Below are 18852 nucleotides of genomic sequence, written 5' to 3'. Positions count from 1 at the left end.
TATATATATATATATATATATATATGCATATTCCCTTTGGCTACCCTAATACTGAGGTCTCATGAATCATATACATCATCTTTCCATGTAGGAATGTAAACAAAACAGTTCAACTTTAGTAAGTCCCTTGCAATTTCTTTTTCTTGTTCTTTTTCTTGATTACCTTTTAATGCTTCTCTTGATTCTTGTGTTTGAAAGTCAAATTTTCTATTCAGCGCTGGTCTTTTCACTGAGAAAGCTTGAAAGTCCTCTATTTTATTGAAAATCCATATTTTGCCTTGGAGCATAATACTCAGTTTTGCTGGGTAGGTGATTCTTGGTTTTAATCCTAGCTCCATTGACCTCTGGAATATCGTATTCCAAGCCTTTGGATAAAAAGTCCTCTCGGAAGAGCTCAAAAAGGATTTTAAAAATCAAATAAGAGAGGTAGAAAAAATAGAAAACTCCTTAAAAAATACAATTGGTCAAATGGAAAAAAAGGTACAAAAGATCCACTAAAGAAAACAGCTCCTGAAAAAAAAAGTAGAATTGACCAAATGGAAAAGGAGGTACAAAAGCTAACTGAGAATTTGAATTGGATAAGTGGAAGCTGACGAATCTATGAGACATCAAGAATCAATCAAACAAAATCAAAAGAATGAAAAAAATAGAAGAAAATGTAAAATACCACATTGGGAAAATAACTGACATGGAAAATAGATCCAGGAGAGATAATTTAAGAATTATTGGACTAGGGGCACCTAGCTGGTATAGTTGAATCAGGCCCTGGAATCAGGAGGACCTGAGATCAAATCCAACCTTAGACACTTTACACTTACTAGTTGTGGGACACTTACTCCTGGGCAAGTCACTTAACCCCAATTGCTTTGCCAAAAAAAAGAAGTCTCAAAATGAAAACTCCAAGGAATATTAAAGCTAAATTCCAGAACTCTCAGGTAAAGGAGAAAATACTGCAAGCAGCCAGAAACAATTCAAGTATCATGGAGCCACAGTAAGGGTAACATAAGATTCTGCAGCTTCTACATTAAAGGATCAGAGGGCTTGGAATATGATATTCCAGGAAGCAAAGGAACTCAGATTACAACCAAGAATCAACTACCTAACAAAATTGATCATAATCTTTTTTGGGGGGGAGGGGAGGAAATGGGCTTTCAATGAAATAGGGAAACTTTCCTGATGAAAAGACCAGAGCTGAACATAAAATCTGATGTCCAAATAACAACTCAAGAGAAGCATAAAAAGGTAAGTAGCAAAGAAAAATACATATTATTCAATAAGGTTAAGTTTTTTGTATCCCTACATGGGAAGATGATATTAGTAACTCTTAAGAACTATATCTCTATCAGAGTGGTTAGAAGGAGTGTACATAGACAGAGGATGCGGGTATAATTTGACTTCGATGTGGTGAAATGAAAAACATTAACAGATGAAAAAAGGAACTGTACTGGGAAAAGAGGAAAGGGGGAGGTAGAACAGGGTAAATTATATCACATGAAGCATGAAAGACCAATTACAGTAGAGGGAAAGAAGGGAGTGTAGGGTGAGCCTGGTTTGAACCTTACTCTTATTGGATTTGGCTCAAAGAGGGAATAATATACACATTAATCGGGTATAGAAATCTGTCTTACCCTATAGGGAAGTAGGAGAGAAAAGGTCTGAAAATAAAAGACAGATAGAGGGAGGCAGTGGTCAGAAGCAAAACACTGGTGAGGATGGACAGGGTGAAAGGACAGAGAGAAAAAGGTATACACTGGGGAGAAATAGGACAGAGAAAAATATACAGTAATCATAACTGTGAATGTGAATGAGATGAACTCTCCCATAAAAAGGAAGCATATAGCAGAGTGGATTAGAAAGCAGAATCCTACAATATATTGTATACAAGAAACACATTTGAAGCAGAGAGACACACAAAGTAAAGGCAAATGGCTAGAGCAGAGTATATTATGCTTCAGCTGAAATTAAAAAAAAAAAACAGGAGTAGTAATCATGATCTCAGACAAAGCAAAAGCAAAAATAGATCTAATTAAAAGAGATAAGGAAGGAAACTACATATTGCTAAAAAGGTACCATAGACAATAAAGTAATAACAATACTAAACGTATGCACCAAATGGTTTGGCATCTAAATTTCTAAAGAAGTTAGATGAGTTACAGGAAGAAATAGACAGTAAAACTATACTAATGGGGGACTACAATCTTCCTCTCTCAGAACGAGATAAATATAACCACAAAATAAACAAGAAGTTAGGGAGGTGAATAGAGTTTTAGAAAAGTTAGATATGATAAATCACTGGAGAAAAACGAATTGAGATAGAAAGGAATATATTTTTTCTCAGTGGTATATAGCACCTACATGAAATTTGACTGAATTGGGTCATAAAAACCTCACAATCAAATGTAGAAAGGCAGAAATATTAAATGCATCATTTCCAGATCATAATGCAATAAAAATTACATGTAATAAAGGGCCATGGGAAGATATATTAAAAATTAATTGGAAACTAAGTAATTTAATCCTAAAGTACTTGGGTCAAAAAACAAATCATAGGAAAAATCAATAATTTCATCAAAGAGAATGACAATAATGAAACAACATGCCAAAATTTATGGGATGCAGCCAAAGCAGTATTTGAGGATAATTTTATATCTCTAAATGCTTACATAAATAAAACAAAGAAAGAATAGATCAGTGTATTGGGCATGCAACTAAAAAAGCTAGGAAAGGAACAAATTAAAAATCCCTCATTAAACATCATTAGAAATCCTGAAAATCAAAGGAAAGATTAATAAAATTGAAAGTAAGAAAACTATTGAATTAATAAAGCTGGTTTTATGAAAAACCAATAAAACAGATAAACCTTTGACTAATTTGATTTTTAAAAAAGAAAACCAAATTACGAGTATAAGAAATGAAAATAGTGAATTCACCACCAATGAAGTGGAAATTAAAGCAACAATTCAGAGCTATTTTGCCCACTTGTATACCTACAAATCTAAATGAAATGGATGTTTACAAAAATATAAATGCCCAGATTAACAGAAGAGGAAATAAAATACTTACCCCCATTTCAGAAAAAGAAACTCAACAAGCCATCAATAAAATTCCCTAAGAAAAAATCCCCAGGGCTAGATGGATTTATGAGGGAATTCTACCAAATATTTAAAGAAAAATTAATTCTAATACTATATTCTGCCAAACGTTTAAAGAAAAATTAATTCCAATACTATATAAACTATTTGGAAAAATATACAAAGGAGTCCTACCAAATTCCTTTTACATAACAAATATGGTGCTGATACTTAAACCAGGAAGAGCAAAAACAGAGAAAGAAAACTATAGACAAATTTTCCCCATGAATATTGATGCAAAAGTTTTAAATAAAATACTAGCAAGGATATTATAGCAATTTCTCACCAGGATAATATACTATGACCTGATGGTACTTTTACTGGGAATGCAGGGCTGGTTCAATATTAGGAGAACTATCAGCATAATTGACCACATCAATGACAAAACCAACAGAAATTATATTACTATTTCAATAGATGCAGAAAAAGCCTTTGACAAAATACAACACTTATTCTTATTAAAAAACACACTAGAGAACATAGGAATATAGGGAGCTTTCCTTAAAATTATAGTAACTATTTATCTAAAACCATCAACAAGCATTATCCATAATGGGGATAAACTAGAAGCCTTCGCAAAGATGCCCATTATCACCATTATTCAATATTGTACTAGAAATGTTAGCTTAGTAATAAGAGAAGAAAAAGAGATTGAAGGAATTAGAACAGACAATGAAGAAACAAAGCTATCATTCTTTGTAGATAATATGATGGTATACTTGGACGATCCTAGAGAATCAACTAAAAACTACTTGAAATAATTAACAGCTTTAGCAAAATTGCAGGATATAAAGTAAACCCACATTAATCACCAACATTTGCCTATATACCAACAAAGCCTAGCAACAAGAGATAGAAAAAGAAATTCCATTTGAAATAACTGTAGACAATATAAAATACTTGGGAGTCTACCTGCCAAGACAAACTCAGGAGCTATACAAACACAATTACAAAATACTTTCCACACAAATAAAGTCGATCTAAACAATTGGGAAAATATCAGTTGCTCATGGGTAGGCTGAGCTAATATAATACAATGACAATTCCACCTAAATTAATTTACTTACTCAGTGCCATATCAATCAAACTACTAAAAAATTATTTTATAAAACTAAAAAAAATAACAAAATTCATCTGGAAGAACAAAAGGTCAAGAATATCAAGGAATTAATGGAAAAAATGCAATTAAAGTGGCCTAGCCATGCCAGATCTAAAACTATATTATAAAGTGGCAATCACAAAAATTATTTAGTACTGGCTAAGAAATAGAGTAGTGGAACAGTGGAATATGTTAGGTATGCAAGATATAGTAGTAAATGACTATATTAATCTACTGTTTGATAAATACAAAGACTCCAGCTTCTGGGATAAGAACTCACCATTTGACAAAAACTGCTGGAAAAACTGGAAAATAGCAGGGCAGAAACTAGGCATAGACCAACATCTTACACCATATACCAAGATAAGGTCAAAATGAGTACATGATTTAGACATAAGGAATAATACCATAAGCAAATTAGGAGAGCAAAGAATTGTTTACCTGTCAGATCTATGAAGAAAAGAAGAATTTATGACCAAACAAGAGTTAGAGGACATTATGAAATGCAAAATAGATAATTTTGATTACATTAAATTGAAAAGGCTTTGTACAAAGCCAAGGCAACCAAGATTAGAAGGGAAGCAGAAAGCTAGGAAACAATTTTTATTGCTAGTGTTTCTGATAAAGGCCTCATTTCTAAAATATATAGACAACTGAGTTAAATTTATAAGACAAGTCATTCTCCAACTGATAGACTGTCAAAGGATATGAACAGGTAGTTTTCAGATGAAAAAAATAAAGTTACTTATAGTCATATGAAAAAATGCTCTAAATCACTATTGGTAAGAGAAATGCAAATCAAAACGACTCTGAGGTACATCCTTTCCAAATTTAAAGTTTTAACTTTTTTTTTTTGCCTCTGCTAGTAATGACCAGGATCCCAGGGTCACATATGAGCCATGGAAGCCAAATCAGAATAGTCTGAGCCAAGATGGTGAAGTAGGAGGAAGCAGTAACAGCCCAGCTCCCTCCAACAAGTATCTAAGAAGGATGCTAGACTGAGAAGTTATTGGGGTGGACGAGAGTCCAGAGCTAGACAAGCTCCATCAAGTTGCCTAGAGCAGATCACTGGAGAAATGAGTAAATTAAAAAAAAAGTTAAAGCACCATTATGATGTATTGAGTCTGGGCTCACTCTGGTAATAGTATCAGGGAAAATGTGTCCCCAGGTGTTAAGGAGAATGTTTGCATTTTTTCCTTGATATATCTTCACAGATCTCTTATCATATATCATATCTATACTGATGACTCTCAAAGCTACTTATCTAGCCCTAACCTCTCTGCTGACCTCCAATGTTGCATCTCCAACTGCCAAACACCTCAAAATGGATGTCCAGTAGACATCATAAACTCAACATGTCCAAAATTCAATTCATTATCTTTCTCCCAAGCCCATCCTGCTTCCAAACTTTCTTATTACTGTTGAGGACACCACCATCCTCATATCATATATCATATCTCTTATCAGAAAAACTGAATTGATATTAATTAGTTACATGGAACTGAAGTGCTAATCACTAGTGGCTAACAGTAAGAGAAACATAGTAGAATGGGGCTTGATCAGATGCCGTTAAAGAAAGATCTTCCAACCTTTCAGGGGTATCCCTAAATCTAAGATATTTTAGGGTGAGATATAGCTGGCCTCACTCTGGAAAAATGAGGCCAGAGTCTCTAATGGGCTCAGACAACCCAATTTCTACATAGTATTTGCCCCACAAAATTCACTATCAAATACAACATGAATGATGGAGAACTAAGTCTGTATCATTGCTACTGCTTGACAAGGTTGAACAGGCCTTGTGGATCTATACTTTTCATTGTCTGACTTCTGACAAATCTTTTTTTTTTCTGTTTTTGTTGCTGTTGTTGTTGTTTATTAATTAATTAATTAATGTTTAGTTTTAGTTTTAGTTTACAACATTCAGTTCCTTAAGTTTTTGAATTTCAAATTTTCTTCCCCTTTCTCTCCTCCCCACTCCCCACCCAAGACAGCATGCAACCCAATATAGGTTCTAAATACACCTTCACACTAAACATATTTTCACAATAGTCAAGTTGTAAGAAGAACCATAAACAATGGAATGAATCACAAGAAAGAAGAAACAAAACAAAAACAAACAAACAAAAAAAAAAAGAGAGCAAATGGTCTGCTTCAATCTGCATTCAGACTCCACAATTCTTTCTCTGGATGAGAATCGCTTTTTCCATCACGAGTCTTTTGGAGTTGTCTTAGAACCTTGCATTGCTGAGAAGAGCCAAGTCTATCAAAGTTAGTCATCAGAAATAGCGTGTATCTGTAATTGTGTATAATGTTCTCCTGGTTCTGCTCCCCTCACTCAGCATCAGATCATATAAGTCTTTCCAGGTTATTATGAAGTCCATTTGCTTCTCATTTCTTATAGCACAATAGTATTCCATTACATTCATATACCACAATTTGTTTAGACATTCCCCAATTGATGGGCATCTCCTTGATTTTCAATTCTTTGCCACATATGGGTCCTTTTCCCACTTGTATGATTTCTTTGGGATTGTATCAGTAAGGCAAGATTCACAATATCGATAGTGACCATGAATATGCCTATATAGTTTAGAATCACAAAATATGAGACTATCTATATAGAAGGCAGAAGAAGTAAAACATTTAGTGAGACACCAGAGGATCAAATGCGAAAATCAATAATTCCAATTCAATATAGCAAAAATTGTATCCCAAAACCAGTAAGTCCACTTCAATATAACAGAAAGGAAATTAAAACAGATATCACAGCAAGGAGCCAAGCCATCCTGTAAACTTTCCCTCTGCTGGGGCCTTCCCGTAAACACTCACTCACAAACCCTAGCTGTCTGCTTGCATGTGTCTTCTTCTCCCCGCAGTTCTGAAAGCTTGCAGTTCTCTCTCTCTTTCCATCTCTCCATCTCTGTGTCTCTCTCTCAGCCCTTCCAGTTCTCTCTCTTCCTGTCTCTGAGCTTAATAGCTACCCTCAGGATATACACATACATACATACATACATATATATATATATATATATATATATATATGTATATATATATTCTTCTTAAGGTCTAAGGGCTTCACACCTAATCAGCAAAAGGGTGTGAGTTTAGGGCTTAGCACCTAGTTGGCAAAAGGGTGTGGGCCTGGGGCCTCACACCTACTTAGCAAAAGGTTGTACGCCTTCCTACAAACAAGACTCCCCTAATCAAGCTTCGCTTAACAAGCTCCACCTGAGGACTATTAAGGGATTAATGATCGGGGAAGATCTTTAGTCATGATTAGCACCACAGGGATAAAACTTTAGAAGTAGTATTGCTGAGTTAAAGGGTATGAACATTTTTGTAGCCCTTCGGGCAAAATTCCAAATTGATTTACAGAAAGGTTGGATCAGTTCATAACTCCACCAACAATGCATTATTTTTTCACATCCTTTCCAGCATTTCTGATTTTCCTGTTTTGTCGTGTTAGCCAATCTGACAGGTGACATATGGTACCTAAAAGTTGTTTTGATTTGCATTTCTCTAATCAATAGTGATTTAGAGCATTTTTTCATATGTCCATAGACATCTTTAATTTCTTCCTCTGAAAACTGCCTGTTCATATCCTTTGACCATTCATCAATTGGGGAATGACTTGTATTCTTATAAATTTGACTCAGTTCTCTGTATATTTTAGAAATGAGGCCTTTATCAGAGACACTGGTTGTAAAAATTCTCAATTTTCTGCTTCCTCCCTAATCTTGGTTGCATTGGCTTTGTTTGTACAAAAACGTTTCAATTCAATGTAATCAAAATTATCCATTTTGTATTTCGTAACACTCTCTATCTCTTGTTTTGTCATAAATTCTTCCGTTCTCCATAAATCTGACAGGTAAACCATTCCTTGCTCTCCCAGATTGCTTATAGTATCAGCCTTTATATCTAAATCATGAACCCATTTTGACTTTATTTTGATATTTATGGTGTGAGATATTGGTCTATGCCCAGTTTCTGCCATACTGTTTTCCAGTTTTACCAACAGTTTTTGTCAAATAGTGAGTTTTTATCCCAGAAGCTGGAGTCTTTGGGTTTATCAAATAGTAGATTACTATAGTCTTGTGTACCTAACCTATTCCACTGATCCACCACCCTATTTCTTAGCCAGTACCAAGTAGTTTTAATGACTGCTTCTGACAAATTTTGACATGAACTTCACCTCCTAGACTCTTGAGGCTTGCTCTCTTGACCTTTTGAAGCTTAGTCATATCCAGTGTCCTTCACCTAAAATGGGAAACAGTGAACACAGAAAAAGAACAGAGCCTTGTCTTCGCAGCCCACATGCCAGCCTTGGCTGGGGAGAGCCCCTCTCTCCCACTAGAATGCAGATAGGCAGGAAAAAAAGACAGACCAAGGGTCAAGCACTGTATTCTGTATTTGATCCTGGAGGTGATAGTAAGCCACTGGAGTTTCTTGAATGTTGAGGTGACATAGTCAAACCTGTGCTTTAGGAAAATCACTTTGACAGCTAAATAGAGTATAGATGCATAGTGGGCAGACCAATTTCAATAGCCCCAGTGTGAGGAGATGAGAGCCTGCACCAGGGTGGTGGTAGTATCAGAAAAGAGAAGGGGGCATTTTCTTTTTCTTTTTTGCTGTTTGGCAGGGCAATTGGGGTTAAGTGACTTGCCCAAGGTCACACAGCTAGTACATGTGTCAAGTGTCTGAGGCCATATTTGAACTCAGGTCCTACTGACTCCAGGGCCAGTGCTTTACTCACTGCGCCACCTAGCTGCCCCAGAAGGGGGCATTTTCAAGAGATGTTGAAAAGATGAAAGCTTTGGCAACAGATTAGATATGAGGGGTGAGAGAATGAGGAGTTGAGGATGACACCTAGGTTTCAAGACTGGAGGTCTTGAGGAGATGCCTTGTTGAAGGTGCCTTCAAAAGTAGTATGAAAGTTTGGAAGCAGAATGAGCTTGGGAGAAAGATAATGAATTCAGTTTTGGACATGTTGAGTTTAAGATGCCTATTGGACATCCAGTTTGAGGTGTTTGGCAGCTGGAGATGCAACATTGGAGGTCAGCAGAGAGGTTAGGGCTTGATAAGTAGCTTTGAGAGTCATCAGTATAGAGGTAATAATTGAATGTGTGGTAGCTGCTGAGATCACCAAGTAAAATAGTACACAAGGAAAAGAAAAGAGGGACCAGAACAAAATTCTCCGGAACACTTAGGCTTAGTAGGTGTGTGACTTGGATGAAGATCTGGCAAAGGAGACTGAAAAGGAGCAGTCAGATAGGTAGGAAGACAACCCTAAGTATGTAGTGTCCTGACAACCTAGAGAGGAATGTCATTCAAGAGAAAACCTGCATTCAGGGAATTTACATTCTAATCAGAGGAAACAATACATATAGCAGAACGGTGGCCAAGGAGGAATTGTTTTGTTTGGAAAACTATAGGGTTGGTAAATAGAGCCATAAAAGACCCCATTTCAAAAGTAATGATAGAACTAATTTGATTTGAGGAAAAGCAAGGTGGGCACACATGCAAGATGCTTAAGGTACACATACTCAATGACATGGTTGTTGGTGAGGAGATGGCTGGGGAGTGAAGCATGGAACCATGGGCGCAAACAATGCCTAGCCCTAGATGGATCAACAGGTGCCTGAAGAAACAATTGAACAAGACTCTGGCATTCTAGGCCTGTAATTCTGGCCATGAAAGCATCAAGTACTTCATGAGTTGGTTTCTGCTTCAGACAATGAGGCTGATGGGAAGGCCAGGGAGTAAAGTGTTATTGTTTTTTCCTTTTAAATTGTTGTAATCATCTTTATATATTGTTTTCCTGGGTTTATTTTCTTTGCTTTGCGTCAGTTCGTATATATTCTCATCAGTGGTGGGATTCAAATGAATTAACAACCCATTCTCCACAGAACCAAGCTGAATGGGGATAAAAAGTAATACATTTTTTTTTTCCGGGCAGTACATGGCACATACTCAAAAATCGACCATGTACTAGGGCATAAAAACCTCACAATACAGTGCAGAAAGGCAGAAGTAGTCAAAGCATACTTTTCAGATCACGATGCAATAAAAATAGTAATTCCAATTGACCCTTTGTCAACTATCCTGAGTTATTGTATTTACAACCTATTCCATTAAAGAAAATCCTTGTCTTGTATCATGGTTAAACATACATGGGGATTATAAAAGTGAAGTAATACAGACATGCTGAGTCTGTTAAAGAAAAATATATTTAAACCTCCTCATTTCCTTTGTTCAGGCAGTCAGACCTTTTGTCTGACTGCACGCGTGCATGTCTGCTATGCTTAAGGGAATAAATAAATAAATAAATGAATGAATGAATGAATGAATGAATGAATAAATAAATAAAATGAATTTTTCTATCACCCAGCTCTTTTTGTCTCCTTTAACCAAACTTTCAAGTTAACAGTTATGGTGCTGTGAACTTCAGAAGGAAATGATGGAAGTGGGACAAAGAACTAACTGCAGCCCAATCTCGCCAATGCCATTCTCAGGCGCCTCAGGATTCGTTTTTTCCTGGAATCTTGGCCTTGACGAGGTGGGGGTAAGTTGTCTCTATTCCCAGCTTCCAAAAAGGACTCCTATGAGTTTGGTTGAAGTCCAAAAATTCCCTTTAAGCTAGCTTTGAGGGCGGGGACCAATAAATGGCTTTAGATTAATTTGGTTCCCTTTGTAGATCGATCTTTGTTTTCCAATGACTCCAGCTCTGGGTGTTCTACTCTTTCTCCCCTATTCCTTGCCTCCTTCCTGCCTCCATTCCCTTAAAGGCTCTGATTCAGGGGAGGATAGATGCACTCTATCCTTACTCCTTGCCTTTCCCTTACCTGCCCTAGCTCTAGCCCTAAGGAGGATGGATAACTTTGCTGTGCTGCCGTTGCCTCCTCCATTTCCACCCCTTCCCCCACCCCTTCCCAAGGGCTTTGTTTTTGAGAAGGATAGCTACACTCTGGATGTAGGTTATGGAGAGTCAGAAATATTAGGGATGCCAAGGCTTCCCCAAAGACCATAGGGGTGCTAATAGCCAATTCATGAAAGCCTCTAATTCCCTCTCTTTGTCGTTAAATTGTGAGCTCTGTCTGTATTTGTTCTGTTAAATTGTCAATTTGTCTCTTAGTGTGTGTGTGTGTGCTGTGAAATGAGTCTATTACCTTGCAAAATCTGAAATGCAGGCAGCCAGAGATCTCTAAGGACGCGGCTAGGGAAACAAAAACTGTTTTCCCTGTAACTTCTGGTCTGGCCAACCTTGAATTACAATGGAAATAGAGCTGAAACATTTTAGCAGATTCTGGGATTAATCATTAAAAGTTTGGAAACTGATTAGTTGGATTTTGGGAGAGAGTACTCTTGAGACTGTAAAATCACTCCAGGAGCTCACTCTTGCTGAAACACCCTTCTAATCCTGATCACTTATCATTCCCCACTCCCTCCCCAGAGTTGAGGAAATCTTTTCCCTTAGATTTAAGTGCAAAAAAGTTTTTAAGGAGTGAGCACAAAGGTAAAGTTTACTTGAGTTAGAATCATTGAGATCTTTCACCCTGTTGTCCTGTCTCTGACAGAGCCAGGGCTGCACTAAAAGAGCAGCTAAAACAAATTCCTCTCATCCCAGATCAGATAAGGGAAGAGAGTAATGGTAGGGAATTTGAGTTATCCTCTCCCACCTGGGAAAAGAAAAAGGAGGGAGTCATAGCAGCAATACCGGGTACTCTACTGGTAACAGTCCTGTGCCCCTGGGCGCTTTGTAGCCCATCTTTTTGACAAAGCTTGGAAATGTCATCCAGGTCCTATACATTTCACCCATCTTGTCCCAGTGGCTGCAGACCACCCAAGGCTCAGTAAATTCTGCAGTTGTGGGGGAAGGGAAAGGTAGATGGATTTGGACTGTGGTGAGCATTCTCTAAACTCTGCCTCCAAGAATTGTCATCACTGAAGAAACCAACTTCTGCTCTAGGTAACTTCACACTTCTCTGTTCCAATTGCAAAACTGTATTTTATCTCTGACCTGTTTCCTGATTTGTAAAGGGAAAATAATAATGGTGGTTGTTATGGAATCAAAATGATATAATGATTGTAAAATGCTTAACATAATGTCTGGTATATGTTAGACACAACATTATTATTATCTCTCTCTAATTTAATGTAATTGTTAACTTTTGAAGTGGTTTTTGAATACCGAAAGTAGTAAGTTGAAAAATTTTCTATATGTGATAATCTGGAAATGCAACGGATGTCATCTTAAATTTGTTTCTGTATTTCTAAAATTATATTGTATTTCTAAAATTCTCATAGATTGTGAAATTTGAGAAGCAATTATAGCCTGATTTGATATATGTGAATTGGATTTTTAAAGGGATGAGATAAAATTTGATGATTTGGAACTTATAACAAGTAAATAATTAATAATACTGGTATTTACTATGAGAACAGACTTTCTATGTGAGATCTTGTCTATCATGAGAATATATGTGGTGGTTTAAAGTTATAGTTTCAAATGATGAGATGAAAGATTCTCTGTGCAAGTAGATTTAGAAATGTGTTCACCTAAATTGATAAATGGGTTGTTTTAAGTTTTAAAATGCATAGTTATGTTTAGGGCATTGTTACATTTCTAAGTTGTATAATTGGCAAACAGATGTATCAGCAATATTGAATGTGATTTTATAGATAATAATCTTTTCTTTTACAGTGCAAAGTGTATTGGGCCTTAGAAATTAAAATGTTACCACTAGTGATTATGAATACAGATTTGATATGCTCATCCAATTAAGTTATAGTCACCTGATTGGTAATTAATAGATACTGTTTCAAGTTTTAAATACATGATAATTGCTTGTGGTGTGCTTATATTTCTAAATTTTCTTGTTCGTGCAATTTGATTAACATTGCATTACCTATGTTGTCAGGAAAATAATTCCTCTTATAATCTATGTGTTGTTAGATTAAGAATTGAAACCATCTAGTCATGAATCAATTTGTGTAGTTTTCTGTGTAGAGGAATTCCTGTGAAGTAAGTTTTTAAAGTCCTGGTAAACTTTGTTATTGTGATAAGGTTAATTTAATTGGGTATGTAATTTATAGAAACTAAGTGTTCTCCCCATCATAACACCTTTTTGACTAAGGAACTTTGAAATATCTAGGAATTCTGTATAATATTTGAGAATGAGGACATTTTCCACCAAATTAGTTAATGAATCCCAGTGTTTAAGGGTTAATTTGCTTTAAGGAGAAAGAGATGTCTATAATTTTAAAACTTTCTAAATAATTTTCTTCAGAAAAGTTTAGTAACTATTCCTCTTAACATCAGGATAAATTTTAAGACTGTTCTAAAAGGGGAAACACTTTTAGAAGAAGTGTTAAAAAATCTTTTTGTGATTTTTAGAAGACCTACTAAATTTTCACTTGAGTCATTAAAATTAGTGTTTGAACTTATCATATGTAAAAGATTTAATTCCTGAAGTGCCTTATTCTTCCAGAATGAGTATAATTAGGGAAGAATAAACAAACTTTTGAAGCAAGGACAAATTTATCAACCTATGAGGTTAGTCATTAACCTCTGTGCTTTGTTTAAGCTGGAATGGGATCCCAGTACAGACAGTTGTGTCAATAAAAAGCACTAATCTATGAACTATTTTGTCTTATGGTTGAAACGTAAAGGAAGGCTGAATAATGGGTTTGAGAGATTTGGAAAGTTAAATTAAGGTTTGACTGGAAATATGAAAGGCAGATAAGAAGGTTTGGGGACAAATGGGAATTAGCTAAATGTCTCCTGTCCTGAGAGAATACTAGTTGCAGATGGTTTAAGTAAGTTGAGAGAGAGTGTGAGAAAGTATTTTACAAGACAGAAAAGTTATGTAGCTTAATTTGATAATTATTAGCTCAATGAAATTTGGGACAGTCCTATCTGAAGGATATTTATTTACTATTTATGATTTTATGGGACTACAATTTAATATTGTTTTTGTTGTGCCGAAAAAAAGCGAGCAAGACCCAAATATAAATTTAGATGTGGATTTATTGAAGCGCGAGACTGTTCAGAGTAATTACTCAAATCGAACAGCCGCGAGCTGGGGAAGAGAAAGAGTATTTATAGGGAAAGAGCACAATTAGATTTCCGTGGAGATGGGGACACAAACAGTGGGACAAGCTGAGGCAGGGTTATTTCCGTGGAGAAGGGAACACAAACAGTGGGGTCCATGGAGATGGGAGTAAAAACAGTGGGGTGAGCTGGGGCAAGAAGGAGAAACTGGGGGAGGGGCAGGGCATAACATTTTAGGCTCAGATTACAGGGATAGGTCTCATGAAGCCAGTAGTAGAATAGCAGGCATTACAGGCTGAGAACTTCTAAAGGGATGTCTGTGCCTGGGAAAAGGTTTTGAAGATGACCTTGGACACGGCCTAGGTAGGATCTTCCTGACTCTATTTCCCAATTCTGCTATTTCCTTTCTGAAAAGGAAAAATCCCCCACCTGATTACTCCTAAGCCCTGCTTTCAGCATCTAGTGGCTATGTGATTGGCTGTCAGATACGACTTATGCCTGGAATCAAACAGAGCTAAGGAAGTTCTTTCCTTCTGTTAAGAGATATGACATTGTCCCTCTTTTCTTTTATAGCAAATGTATATTGTCAAGAAGTTTTGTAAGCACAATGCTAAATCTGTTAGGTAACAGATGAACATTGGAATATCTCCGAATTATTATAATAGGATGCAGGGATGAATAGCTTACAGTTTTAAATAATTTTAACCTATGTTCATGACCAAATAAAAATTAAAATAATACAGCGATAACATCCTCCAAAAGGAGGAAATGATTAGACAAGGATGTAATGTTATAGATGTCTAATAAAAAAAAAGGGATAGCAAATTTTGAGAAAAAGCAATAGGATCAGATTGATTTCCCTAAGAATTATATACAGATGTGTATGATTGGCTTCAAAATCTATCTATTATGGTAATTCAAGCTATAAGTGTATTTTGTAATAAGATCTCAAATTTGAATTTTTGCACAAAATTATATGAGATAGGGGTAAAAAGTGAAATTATATTTCCTATAAAGTATCTGTCTAATAATTTTAAAGGGAAGATGAGTTCAATTTATGGTTGGACCTTCACATTTTAAAGGCTTCTTATACCAGATATGAAATTTAGGTAAGGATAGAAACAGCAAATAATATATAAACTGAAATACTCTGAAGTTTCAAAAATAGAGAACCAAATTTAAGTGATTTTAAAGATAATATTATTTCTAAATATTAATGGGAATAATTTGGACAAAGGAAAAAGAAGTCTGTGAGATAGAAATACAAATATAAGGTTGAATCATTATCCCATAGACAAAGGCTGGGATTTAAAGTTACTTTGTGTCTAGGTCCTTAAATGTTTCAAAGTGATAGAAGAGCAAATTGGGTATTAACACAAATTGTACAATTTATTGCTGGAATTAAATCAGAAACATTTTACGTATCATATTTATATGGTCCAATTTTTGAAATGCATGCAAGCTATTTAAAGCTAGTCTTAAGGATGTTCCTTAAACAATGTGAAATTATAGTCATGTCTTGAACTGATTATTGGAACCTGCTATTCAAAGACTTAATGGGACTGTTAACTGATTATTTTTTCTGAGTCTAACTTCTGGTGTGAATATCAAGGAAGGGTGACCCAAGATGCCAGCAGTCCTTGTGGGGAAAGCAGGGGTGAACTGCTGGTATGATTTAAACCTGGCAGCCTGCCTCGAGGCAGCTTGCAATTTGACACAACTTCTGCCTGGAGTTGACAGGAAACTGGGGAAAATATCATCCCTTTACTCTAAGTCCCTAATCTTAGTGGCAAATTTCTATAATCAGAAGGTTTTGTAAGTACAGTAACAAATATATTAAAATAATTGATTATGGAACATCTTAGTTTACTATAGGACTGGAACTAATGTTCCTGTATAAGTTAAGGTCTTTCATTCTTGGTAATGGTATGAAGACGATTATGTCAACAATCCCAGATGGAGCATTTCTTCCTCGGTCCATGGCCATTAAGGGTGAGAACCTTGACCCCAGACACTATCTTAAATTGTGACTTTTTCTTATCTTAATATTTTATGGGCATATACTATGTTATGGAATGTTAATGGCAGATTAAACACAGAGAGTCTGGGTTGTAATTCCAATAGACACTTTGTCAACTATCCTGAGTTACTGTATTTACAACCCATTCCATTAAGGAAAATCCTTGTCTTGTATCTTGGTTAAACATACATGGGGATCATAAAAGTGAAGTAATACAGACATGCTGAGTCTGTTAAAGAAAAATGTATTTAAACCTTCTCATTTCCTTTGTTCAGGCAGTCAGACCCTTTGTCTGACTGCGTGCATGCATGTCTGCTATGCTTAAGGGAATAAATAAATAAATAATACGTATTTTTCTATCACCTGGCTGTTTGCCTCCTTTAACCAAATTTTCAGGTTAACACCATCTATTTGTTAAAACTATTTTGCTAACCTACTTTGCTAAACCTATTTTGGTATAGTAGGGAGCTTTTTGTACATTGACTTCTGAATGTAGTTTGAATGAGGTTTAGATTCCAACATGCAGTACAAAGTGTGACAACACTGGACTGTGAGCGCCTCAAGAAATGTGTGTGTGTGTGTGTGTGTGTGTGTGTGTCCAGAGTTTAGCACAATGCTTGGAACATAGTAGACCCTCATTAAAAGCTTCTTGACTTGACAGAACAGAAAATAGCTAGACTGGCTGGACAGGAGTCATAGAGAAAAAGTAAAACAAGCCAACTTTACTGAGGGGAAATACACTCAGAATGGCAGTCAGAGAAGAGGGAAACATGTCAAGTTCCAGTGGATGTCTGGTGGATGAGGGTGCAAAAACTGGTAAAACTCAGTGGGTTTCTATCAGTTCTTATTTGGGTCAAGCAGGACCAACCACAGGGAACATGGGTGGTGGGGAGCATGGAGAGCCTAGACTTAATGTTCAGGTCAAGGCTTGGGGACTGGTCCTGATTCATATTAGTGAGGAGAAGGGGAGAGGGAGAACCCCTAGGAAACTGGTGGTTTAGTTGACATTCAAATTTTCCCCAGTGTGAATGGGGCTTTTGTTTATTACTGCAGGCTGGGTGACTGGAGATTTGAACTTCATGGAACTTCTTTGTTTAGTGAGGCAGAGAGTTTACTGAGGTCCTTACAACCTCTTTAGAGTATGTGCCCAGCAGTGGACTCTGCTTCCAGAATTATGGACATTTTAGTCACTTTCTTTGTATAATTCCAAATGTTTTTTCCAAATGGTTGGATCAATTCATAGTTCCACTAACCATATATTAGTGTGCCTGTATTTCCACAACCCTCCCAACACAAACTATTCCTTTTGTCATTTTTGCCAATTTGTAGAATGTGAGGTAAAATCTGAGTTTTAGTTTGAACTCCTCTTATTTGCAATTTGGAAAATCTATATGGTTATTAATAATTTGCAATCCTTTTGAGAATAGTTTAAATCCTTTGACATAGACTCCTATTGGAAAATAGCTTTTGGTTTCATGTATGTTAGCTGTCTTTACATTGTTTTCCTACTTGACTGCTTCCTTTCTTAGCCTACTTGCATTAATTTTGTTCAGATAAGACCTTTTCAATTTAATAAAAGTGATCTATTTTGTATCTTGTAAAGCTTCTATCTCAATTTGGTAAGAATTCACCCATAGTTATGACTATTATATCTGATTTGGCTTTTATCTTATGATACAATCTTTAATAGTCAGGCCATGTATCCCCTTTGCGTTTATTGTATATGTTCTAAGATAATGGTCTAACTCCAAACCTAGTACTAATCTATCTTTGATGAATTTAAATTCAGATAAGTTACATCCCAGGAAACTGAAATTGCAGATATGATTATTGGGCCAAAATTGATATTATATGAAGAATCATAGAGAATGGGAGAGGTATTGCAGGACTGGAGATGAACAAATGTTCTAATATCCAAAAAATAGAAAAGAGATACTTTAAACCACCTTGACTGATTGCTGGCAAAACTAGAATACATTGGGTTTTTTTTTTTTTGTTTGTTTTTTTGGCAGGGCAATTGGGGTTAAGTGACTTGCCCAAGGTCACACAGCTAGTGTGTCAAGTGTCTGAGGCCAGATTAGAATATGTTGTTAAAGGGGTGACTTTTAAGTAGCTGGACAAGGAACGTGGTAATTATTAATACCTGGTATGGCTTCAACTAGAACTGACCATGTCAGATAAACCAATTTCTTTTTAACACAGGGTTATTACATTAGGACATAAGCAAGGTGTACCTGGATTTCAACAAGGCATGCAACAAAATTTCTCATATCCTGGTAGATAAGGAGATATGGATATTAGGTGATTTCTGGCTGGATAAAAACCTAAAGATGAGAGATTAAAGGAATGATGTCAAATTTTCTAGTGGTGTTCTAGAGGCAGCTAGGTAGCACAATAGATAGCACAAGCAGATAGAGCATTGGACCTGGAGTCAGGAAGCCCTGAGTTCAAATCTGATCTCGACTTTAGTAGCTGCACAGCACATCGATGGCCTGAAGATACATATGGCATGATTATCAATTTTTCAAACACATAAGATTGGGAGAGATAG

The sequence above is a fragment of the Trichosurus vulpecula genome, chromosome 1, assembly GCF_011100635.1.
Source record: "Trichosurus vulpecula isolate mTriVul1 chromosome 1, mTriVul1.pri, whole genome shotgun sequence".
Lineage (NCBI taxonomy): Eukaryota > Metazoa > Chordata > Mammalia > Diprotodontia > Phalangeridae > Trichosurus > Trichosurus vulpecula.
Note: the sequence above shows the minus strand (reverse complement) of the source record.